A 12,061-nucleotide genomic window follows, 5' to 3' on the forward strand; every position below is an offset into this window, starting at 1 on the left:
ACCTCTTTTATTGATACTCCTGAATCACTATGATTAAAACAAGTTATCTTGAGTGTGCTTTTAACAGAGCTGAGATTTACTTTAAAGTGCATTCACTCTATTGCTTACAGCCTTATACCTAGCAAGTTGTTTCAGGACAGGGCCTAACTATACTGGCCCAATAAGCAGAGATATCCCTCACTGGGACAGTGGTTAGGGCCTTCCTCATTGGTGCGGGGTAGCCTGGTTTCGAGACCTGCCAGGGGATTTCACCCTACTCTCAGATTCTTAGCAAAATAAGTTAATGAAATTATTTGGCAACAATTACAACACACCTACCTGTTCTAATTAAAATTAGTTTCTCATTGAAAAATGGGACTCTATAGGATTTCCTCTTGAGCATAAATGATCAGTTATGAGTATATATTACTATATAGCTGAGCATCTCAAAGAGAACAATAGTTTTTTTTTAAATCCACACCACATATAGCATGTAGAACAAACATGTCATTGAATTTTTAAAATGTATTTAATCAGATACACTACATGACCTGCTCATCGAACGTCTCATTCCAAAATCATGGGCATTAATATGGAGTTGGTCCCCTCTTTGCTGCTATAATAGCCTCCACTATTCTGGAAAGGCTTACCACTAGATGTTGCAACATTGCTGCGGGGACTTGCTTCCATTCAGCCACAAGAGCTTTAGTCAGTGGTGTCCAAATACTTTGAAGGGGTGTCCACATACTTTTGCATATATAGTGTAGGTGTGTTGTACATTATGCATAGCCCGGGCCCTGGGTGGGTGGAGATATCACTTAAAGGGGAACTGCACCCGCAGATGTTTTGGGGCATCGACCACCTCTTCTCCACCGGCAACGTCTTGGAGCAGTCTAAGTTCAATCGTCTTGAAAGGTACAATCAAAGGATCCAATTCAGGAAAGTTGTATTCCTGGTTGAAATGCTGGTGAGTTACCGTCTCTTTAAAATCAAAAAGTTCTTTACGGCTCTATGTAATTATGCAAAGAAAGTTCTGGGCTGATAATGTGAGAAATAACATTTAAAAAAATATATACTGCAAAATTGCTTAGGTCCCTGAAGCAAGGCGGCCATGTCTATTGGCGTCATCTTAATACTTCAAAGAATGCTGGCGGCCATGACAGTATGGTGAGATGCCGGAGGAAGCTTTTATTTATTATTATTATTATAATTTATTTATTTGTATTTAGAGAAAACCCACTGAGACCAGGGTCTCATTCACAAGGCTGGCCTAATCACAGGAACAGAACAATCAAACACAATATGTAACAAAACAACAATCAAATTACAGCAAATTACCTTTGAATAGGTAGCCTACAGAGTAATGTGAGAGAATGCAATAGCTGAATTGATGTAGATATTCTAAACTAAGTGCTTTGATAACTTTCAAATGTAGTACACTACATGACCAAAAGTATGTGGGCACCTGCTCGTCAAACATCTCATTCCAAAATCATAGACATACATATGGAGTTGGTCCCCCCTTTGCTGCTATAGCCTCCACTCTTCTGGGAAGGCTTTCCACTAGATGTTGGAACATTGCTGCAGGGAATTACTTCCATTCAGCCACAACAGCATTAGTGAGGTCGGGCACTGATGTTGGGCGATTAGGCCTGGCTTGCAGTCAATGTTCCAATTCATCCCAAAGGTGTTCGATGGGGTTGAGGTCAGGGCTCTGTGCAGGCCAGTCAAGTTCTTCCACACCGATCTCGACAAACCATTTCTGTATGGACCTTGCTTTGTGCATGAAGACATTGTCATTCCTGAAACAGGAAAGGGCCTTCCCCAAACTGTTGCCACAAAGTTGGAAGCACAGACTCATCGAGAATGTCATTGTATGCTGTAGCGTTAAGATTTCCCTTCACTGGAAGTAAGGGGCCTAACCCGAACCATGAAAAACAACCCCAGACCATTATTCCTCCTCCACCAAACTTTACAGTTGGCACTATGCATTGGGGCAGGTAGCGTTCTCCTGGTATCTGCCAAACCCTGATTAGTCCATCGGACTTTACACAACTCCGGCCGACGCTTGGCATTGCGCATGGTGTTCTTAGGCTTGTGTGCAGCTGCTCGGCCATGCAAAACCCATTGAAGCTCCCGATGGGCAGTTCTTGTGATGAAGTTGCTTCAGAGGCAGTTTGAAACTCGCTAGTGAGTGTTGCAACCGAGGACAAGCGATTTTTACACACTACGCGTTTCAGCACTTGGGGGTACTGTTCTGTGAGGTTGTGTAGCTTACGACTTCGCGGCTGAGCCATTGTTGCTCCTAGACATTTCCACAATAATAGCACTTACAGTTGACCGGGGCAGCTCTAGCAGGACAGATATTTGACGAACTGACTTGTTGGAAAGGTGGCATCCTATGACAGTGCCACGTTAAAAGTCACTGTAAGGTGCCACGTTGAAAGTCACTGTCACTGCTCTTCAGTAAGGCCATTCTACTGCCAATATTTGTCTATGGAGATTGCATGGCTGTGTGCTCGATTTATTACCCGTCATCAACGGGTGCAGAATTAAATAGCAGAATTCACGAATTTGAAGGGGTGTTCACATACTTTTGTATTTATAGTTTAACAGGTCCCTGTAGAATAAACAACCCTTTACATAATACCATAGAAGCAGTGTTCTGCTATTTTATCATTGTGCACCTTTCATCTTTCATTGTCATTCCCAGCCAATACCGATACTGTGCTTATCGACATTTTGTCTGTAATGGGGCTACCTTGGCAAACATGTCAGAGTGGTCATACCTTCCTTTGTGGTGTCCACATTAAATGGAATAATAAAAAAGACAATACAAGTAAAAGTTGTGTCTATTAAAATATGAATGTCGAGTGCCAGGTCTCTCTCCATTCAGTCATCAGTATCAAGCCCGTCTGTCAGTCTCGACTTCGTCACATCATCTTGCAAGTTTCCATGTACTGGCTCCATACATGTTTCTGTGAACACATACACACATAGTCACTGTTCTATTACCAATGGCAGTTAGGGACAGGTTATATCTATCAGGTTTCAGGTAAGACCCAAATGCAGACTGTGTTTGTTGTATGCGCTTCACAGGAAGAACATTCCAAGCATTTCAACGTAGGTAAGCAGGGGGGGGGGGGGTTACAGGTGCCCTAAAGGGACAAAACTAGAATATCAATACACAACACTGTTGAAGTAATAATGTTTATTACAGCAAAAGGGGCAGGCAAACAACAGGACAAGGCAGGCAGGGGTCGATAATCCAGAGTAGTGGGGCAAAGGTACAGGATGGCAGGCAGGCTCAGGGGCAGGCAGAGTGGTCAGGCAGGCGGGCTCAGAGTCAGGACAGGCAAGGGTCAAAACCAGGAGGGCGAGAAAAAGAGCGACTGGGGAAAAGCAGGAGCTGAGATGAAATGCTGGTTGACTTGACAAACAAGACAAACTGGCACAGACAGAGAAACCAGGTATAAGTACCCAGGGGATAATGGGGAAGATGGGAGACACCTGGAGGGGGGTGGAGACAAGCATAAGGACAGGTGAAACAGATCAGGGCGTGACAATAACTGACACACAAACATACACTACCGTTCAAAAGTTTGGGGACACTTAGAAATGTCCTTGTTTTTGAAAGAAAAACAATTTTTTGGTCCATTAAAATAACATCGAATTGATCAGAAATACAGTGAAGACACTGTTAATGTTGTAAATGACTATTGTAGCAGGAAATGGCAGATTTTGTATGGAATATCTACATAGGTGTATAGAGGCCCATTATCAGCAACCCTCACTCCTGTGTTCCAATGGCACGTTGTGTTAGCTAATCCAAGTTTATAATTTTAAAAGGCTAACTGATCATTAGAAAACCCTTTTGCAACACACCTACATGTTAGCACAGCTGAAAACTGTTGTTCTGATTAAAAAAAGCAATAAAACTGGCCTTATTTAGACTAGTTGAGTATCTGGAGCATCAGCATTTGTGGGTTCGATTACAGGCTCAAAATGGCCAGAAACAAAGAACTTTCTTCTGAAACTTGTCAGTCTATTCTTGTTCTGAGAAATTAAGGCAATTCCATGTGAGATATTGCCAAGAAACTGAAGATCTCGGACAACGCTGTGTACTACTCCCTTCACAGAACAGCGCAAACTGGCTCTAACCAGAATAGAAAGAGGAGTGGGAGGCCCCGGTGCACAACTAAGCAAGAGGACAAGTACATTAGAGTGTCTAGTTTGAGAAACAGACACCTCACAAGTCCTCAACTGGCAGTTTCATTAAATAGTACCCGCAAAACACCAGTCTCAACGTCAACAGTGAAGAGGCGACTCCAGGATGCTGGTATTCTAGGCAGAGTTCCTCTGTCCAGTGTCTGTGTTCTTTTGCTCATCTTAATCTTTTCTTTTTATTGGCCGGTCTGAGAAATGGCTTTTTCTTTGCAATTCTGCCTAGAAGGCCAGCATCCTGGAGTCGCCTCTTCACTGTTGACGTTGAGACAAAATGACTCTACTTGTTGTATCTGCTTGACTGGGGAATTAGCCTATTAATTTATTTTGAATACAACGTTTCGCATTTCACATAACACACATTACCTGTCGTTGTTGATGAAGCCATCTGTATCATCAGGGCAGTAACTCGAGTCTCTATCAGAGGCCTCATAATGGCATGTCCTTTTCATAGGAGTTGAGGGAGACTGACAACAACGGAGGAGGTGTCACAAGGGTACTTGTGTCGCATGACACTTTTATTCTAAGGTCTTGCCTGAGAAGCTGTGAAAATAGCAAGTGAACAGTGAATCAAATTATTTTTGGAGGTCGCTAAACCATTGCAATCACATTGCTGGACATGATACCCACCTTTGCTTCTTCTGGTAGGTCCTAACATCCGTTCATGACCAGGGGATCAGTCTGGCACCCAACTGTGCACTTTGTCTAACAGAAAAACAGGGTCAACGACTGTAATCATCCCTCAATTATAAACATAGCTTGAGAAATAACGTAATCTTGTTTGGAAGGTAACTTTATGCTTTACAGATGTAGACTGACTGACTCAAGAATGGATTAGATTCAGGCCAGTGACGCCATTACACTATGCAACCAACTGTGACATGTTTTGCTATGGCCCTGGGTTGGTTTGAGTTTGTTGCTGCTGGTTAGTACACTGTTGTAGTCAGACATGAGGTAACTAGTACCACCATAGCTGCATCTAATATTTATTTGTGCCCTAGACATGGGTTGCACCTCAGAGGCTAATGTGACTGTGTCGTCTAAATTACACTAACTTACAGTGGCATGGAAATACAATGACATTGCTAAAGTAGGGAAATAATTAGTAGGAAACAACTTTGACATTTTCGGATGTCGTCAAATGGCATTGTTGCCAATGCTGTTACTAGCAAAGTTAATGACAAATTGCTAATAATACTAATGTTGGCTAGCCAAAATACAGTGGTCCCCTCAGTCTTAGTTAGCTGGCTAAAGTTATATTGCATCTAAAGGCAATCATGGCATCAGCACAATCATGACAAAGGTTTTCCTACTAATTAGTTCCCTGGGGTTACTACCTCATGAAGCTGGTTGAGAGAATGCCAAGACAGTGCAAAGCTGTCATCAAGGCAAATGGAGGCTACTTTGAATAATCCAAAAAATAAAATATATTTTGATTTGTTTAACACTTTTTTGATTACTACATGATTCCATATGTGTTATTTCATAGTTTTGATGTCTTCACTATTCTTCTACAATGTAGAAAATATTAAAAAATATAGAAAAAACCCTTGAATTAGTAGGTGTCCAAACTTTTGACTGGTACTATAAGTTAATAAAATCAATGATGAGAATAGTCAGATGAATCAATACCTGACATGGACATGGTGGTGCAGCGGGAAGTTCAGAGTACCCTGAACCAAGAGGTTGTGAGTTCAAATCACAGGTGATTATGTTGAATAATAATTACTGCGAACATGCACATTGTAAAATCTATGTCAAATGTGTAAGTTAAAAGCACTAGACAAAGAGCTATCAGTGGTTCACCAATCAGGGCCTTGATTGGCTTGGCAACAGGTGTAAGGACCCATACATATTTGGGAAAACATTTCTTTGGGACCATCAGTCAATGTCCTGACAACTGATACACAGAAATGTTCCTGCAACATTCTCATGAAACGTGTCTACAACATTAATATCTTATATTCTGAGAACATGGCAACTGTGTTCTGTGTGTGTGTCTGGTAGGACGTTGATGCAATATTCTCCTAACCCTCAGAAAACTGGACACATGAATGTTCTTGCAACGTTCCCATAAAACGTTTCTAGAACATTAATATCTTAGGTTCTGAGAACATGGCAACCATGTTCTATGTATGTTTGGGGGGGATGTTGATAGAATATTCTCCTAACCCTCAGAAAACTGGGCACATTAATATTCTTGGACGTTCCCATGAAACGTGTCTAGAACATGTATATCTTAAGTTCTAAGAACAGGGTAACGATGTTCTGGGTAAGTTCTATTTGACAATAAGTAAATAGTCTCTTGGAACTTGTCCTTGCACATCATTCCTATGAAAACGTTAGTTAATGACCTAATGAGACTCTTAAAGGAATGTTCTCTAAAGTTGTGGTAATGTTTGATGATAGCTGGGAAGCCTCATTCACAGAATCCCAGTTCACCTGACCTGGTTCCATCACATCAGCCAACCATATGCATGCAGAAGCAATGCATTCACAGCATTTCCCCGTCTCCAGTTTTCAAGCGCTACTCACAAATGATGCCCTTCCCCCAACACACACATGCATGAGAAGACAGATTTCATCACGTGCTCTAGCTCTCACCCCATATAATCTACCCCCATTGTGTAGTAGCCTTTACATTTTAAAATATATTTTTAGAATATTTTTCAAACTTTTTTTCCCACATTTTACAAACATAATAAATTAATTCATGTAAATACAAATCTGTTTTCACATCAATACATGGCTTCATTATTAGACTACTTAACATGAGTTACATATTTAATAGTGTTCTTGGAAGTTAGTAGTAGCTTTCTTTTTCTTTTTAATTCCGTTTTGATTTGTTTAAAAATAATGTTCTTAGGGACTGGCCTTTACCATGCCCATATGAACCCTAGTCTGTTTCTCTCCTCCCCTCCTCAGATCCCCACAGCTTCACCACTGGGTGGGTCCTTACCTTACATATTTCATGACTCATATACGCAGCCAAAGTCTTAATGGAGAATCGTAGTCGAATTATGGGCTCTGGGGTACAATGTCTCACAGATGCACAAGCGCTGGTTAAGACCTCTCTCTCTCTCTCCTCTCTCCCTCTCTCCTCTCTCCATCCCTCTCTCTCTCTCTCTCTCTCTCCTTATCAATCAGTAGCTTGACCATTGGATTTAGAAGGCCCGGGGGGGGGGGATCTCACCTCTAAATGGTTCTAATACCTGTCACTTAGGCTATTATTGCATGCTGTTATGTTCACATGTTAGAGAAAACCCCTAACTATCAGACAGGCTGGGGGACGCTTAATGGTGTGACACCTTCATTAAAAGGGACATTAACAAAGCCATGTTATTACCCTCCAGATCCAGAAGCCTAGGGTGCATTTTGATTTCTTTTCCTCAACATTCAAGGCATTGCATACCTGATAGTCAGCCATGATAAGGACAGTATAATTCAAATGTAAACCAATTAAATGTTGTCCTTCTCTTCCCATTTCCTTGGTGACTCTACTTTGAACACTGTGATCCTAGAGTACTGTATATACAGTACCAGTCAAAAGTTTGGACACAACTACTCATTCAAGGGTTTTTCTTTATTTTACTATTTTCTTGATTGTAGAAGAATAGTGAAGACATCAATACTATGAAATAACGCACATGATTCCATATAGTAACCAAAAAAATGTTTAACAAATCAAAATATATTTTATATTTGAGATTCTTCAAAGTAGCCTCCCTTTGCCTTGATGACAGTTTTGCACACTCTTGGCATTCTCTCAACCAGCTTCATGAGGTAGTCACCTGGAATTCATTTCAATTAACAGGTGTGCCTTGTTAAACGTTAATTTGTGGAATTTCTTTCCTTCTTAGTTTGTTTGAGCCAATCAGTTGTGTTGTGACAAGGTAGGGGTGGTATACAGAAGATAGCCCTATTTGGTAAAAGAACAAGTCCATATTATGTCAAGAACAGCTTAAATAAGCAAAGAGAAACGACAGACCATCATTACTTTAAGACATGAAGGTCAGTCAATCCGGAAAATTTCAAGAACTTTGAAAGTTTCTTCAAGCGCAGTAACAAAAACCATCAAGCGCTATGATGAAACTGGCTCTCATGAGGACCGCCACAGGAAAGGAAGACTCATAGTTACCTCTGCTGCAGAGGATAAGTTGCAGCCCAAATAAATGCTTGACAGAGTTCAAGTAACAGACACATCTCAACATCAACTGTTCATAGGAGACTGCATGAATCAGGCCATGGTTGAATTTCTGCAAAGAAACCACTATTAAAGTACAACAATAATAAGAACAGACTTGCTTGGGCCACGAAACACAATCAATGGACATAGACTGGTGGAAATCTGTCCTTTGGTCTGATGAGTCCGAATTTGAGATTTTTGGTTCCAACTGCCATGTCTTTGTGAGACGCAGAGTAGGTGAACAGATGATCTATGCATGTGTGGTTCCCACCGTGAAGCATGGAGGAGGAGGTGTGATTGTGTGGGGGTGCTTTGCTGGTGACACTGTCAGTGATTTATTTAGAATTTGTGGCACACACCCAGCATGGCTAACACTGCGACGATACACCATCCCATTTGTTATTCAACAGGACAATTTTTTTAATTTTTGTTATTTCACCTTTATTTAAGCAGGTAAGTTCTCATTTACAACTGCGACCTGGCCAAGATAAAGCAAAGCAGTGTGACAAAAACAACAGCACAGAGTTACACATGGGATAAACAAACGTACAGTCAATAACACAATAAAAAAGTCTGCATACAGTGTGTGCAAATGAAGTAAGGAGGTAAGGCAATAAATAGGCCATAGCGGCGAAGTAATTACAATTTAGCAATTAACACTGTAGTGATAGATGTGCAGATGAGGATGTGCAAGTAGAAATACTGGTGTGCAAAAGAGCAGAAAAACAAATATGGGGATGAGGTAGGTAGTTGGATGGGCTATTTACAAATGAGCTGTGTACAGCTGCAGCGATCGGTAAGCTGCTCTGACAGCTGACGCTTAAAGTTAGTGAGGGAGATATACTGTAAGTCTCCAACTTCAGTGACCCAACATACCTCCAGGCTGTGTAAGGGCTATTTGACCAAGAAGGAGAGTGATGGAGTCCTGCATCAGATGACCTGGCCTCCACAATCACCCGACCTCAACCCAATTAAGATGGTTTGGGATGAGTTGGACTGCAGAGTGAAGGAAAAGCACCCAACAAGTGCTCAGCATATGTGGGAACTCCTTCAAGACTGTTGGAAAAGCATTCCTCGTGAAGATGATTGAGAGAATGTCAAGAGCGTGCAAAGCTGTCATCAAGGCAAAGGGTGGCTCCTTTGAAGAATGTAAAATATATTTTGATTTGGTTAACATTTGTAAGTCTTCATTATTATTCTACAATTAAGAAAATAGTAAAAATAAAGAAAAACCTTTGAATGAGTAGGTGTGTCCAAACGACTCGTACTGTATGTTCAAGGTAAAGAAACAAGGCCAAGGAAAAGAGAGCACTAAAAGGCGCTGCATGGTCAATCAGGTGTCGGCATTGGCCGTGCAGCATTTATGGTGATGTGGTCTCTGCAGAAGTGAGGGCATTCATACTTCTTGAGCTTTGCGGTAGCAGCGCAAAGATGTTGGGCAGAGCTGTTGTGAAGGGAGTCAAGGAAGTGAGTTTATGTTTATACAGGACCTCCCGCCCTCACCTACTGTCAACCAATCATGTCAATGTGGAGCCCTCCGCATTGTTTCAAAATTTGAGAGACGCACGCCGATGCAGTACGAACCTCAATGTGGCCTCTACCGGGCTTCCAGAGGCTCCGCATTTGCGTCATACCATCCATACGGCGCCTCCAATCACATTTTCGGATCAAGCACAAGTTGGCTCTTAGATTATATTTACTGAATGCAGACATACCATAATCATCAGGCTGTGTCGATGTCCTTTCATGTCCCCCCGGACCAAATGATACAATTATGCACCCGGGCAAGCCATTATAAGTTAATGTACTTGTTCCAGTTCTACCCCCAAACATCTCTCTTGTAAAATCCTTTGCTTACGTTGGCAACCCAGTTTAGTGGCATTGCCGCAGACATTAGCGTTTCCTTTTGAAGATGCGTTGAGCTTCACAGCATGACATCCACATTATAGAGCAGGGAGAGAAATCACTAAATTACTCCTGCTTATTCCAGTGGAAGAGTGAAGATGCAATATTCATTTGACAAAATCAGACATACTATATGAATAGATGTTTGCATAGTGTAGAAATATTTAAGGTCTATTATGTTCCATTGTTTTCTAGTAGGTGCTCCCACGTAACATACGACAGTTTACTATAGAAAACTATAGTACTTACTATAGAATTCTGTAATAAACTGTAGTATACTGTAGAATCCTATACTCCACACTGTAGTATCCCTTAACCATGTGTAGTACTTACTTTAACATTTTGTAGTATACTGGAGAGTTCTATACGACACACAATTGTGTAGTACTTACTATAGAATTTTGTAGTATACTGGAAAATACTATACTACCACTGTAGTTTCCCCCTCGATCGTGTAGTGCTTGCCATAGAATTTTGTAGCATACTGTAGAATATCATATAACACACTGTTATCTCTTGATCATGTAGTGCTTACTTTAGAATGTTGTTCTATAATGTGTTTAATACTATACTACACACTGTAGAATCCCTCATATACGTAGTGTTTACTTTATCATTTTTTTTGATCAACTGATCAAGCTTTACTACTAACTGCTAGCTTTGTCAATGCTGTTTTGATTTGAACGTGATGTCCTTGGGGAGCTCAATCCAGGGATTTCCTCTGAAGTTCCCCCTAGATCGTGTAGTACTTATTATATATATTTTTTGTAGAATACTATACTCCATACTGTAGTATCTCTTGATTGATTTTATTTGACTATTTAAAAGCACAATACAACCACAAATGCATTTATACATTTCCAAAACACAAAAAAAGTTTGCAATTTATTTCCATTGTGGTCCTTGTTCAAACATCAAACATGCTACACATTTACAGCTAACCCACATGAAAAAAATGATATAGTACACTATGGTCTAAATACTGTTGTATTACTATATTTATATACTCTAGTATTCACTGTAGTGTTTTTGTGGACATGACTGTAGTACACTATAGTATTCAAATCAAATCACATTTTATTGGTCACACACATTTTTAGCAGATGATATTGTGGGTGAAGAGAAATGGTTGTGTTCCTAGCTCCAACAGTGCAGTAGTATCTAACAATTCACAACAATACACACAAATCTAAAGTAAAAGAATGGAATTAAGAAATATCTAAATATAAGGACGAGCAATATCGGAGTGGCATTGACTAAAATACAGTAGAATATAATACGGTATATACATATGAAATGAGTAACACAGAACAGTATATAAACATTATTAAATTATGTTCCGTTATTAAAGTGACCAGTGATTCCATGTCTATGTACAGTGGCTTGCGAAAGTATTCACCCCCCTTGGCAATGGAATTAAAATAGATTTTTGGGGGGGTTGTATAATTTGATTTACACAACATGCCTACCACTTTGAAGATGCAAAATAGTTTTTATTGTGAAACAAACAAGAAATAAGATAAAAAAACTGAAAACTTGAGCGTGCATAACTATTCACCCTCCCCCCCAAAGTCAATACTTTGTAGAGCCTCTTGGGGTATGTCTCTATAAGCTTGGCACATCTAGCCACTGAGATTTTTGCCCATTCTTCAAGGCTAAACTGCACCAGATCCTTCAAGTTGGATGGGTGCACAGCAATCTTTAAGCCATACCACAGATTCGAAAATTGGATTGAGCTCTGGGCTTTGACTAGGCCATTCCAAGACA

The sequence above is a fragment of the Salmo salar genome, chromosome 15, assembly GCF_965601325.2.
Source record: "Salmo salar chromosome 15, fSalSal1, whole genome shotgun sequence".
Classification (NCBI taxonomy): domain Eukaryota; kingdom Metazoa; phylum Chordata; class Actinopteri; order Salmoniformes; family Salmonidae; genus Salmo; species Salmo salar.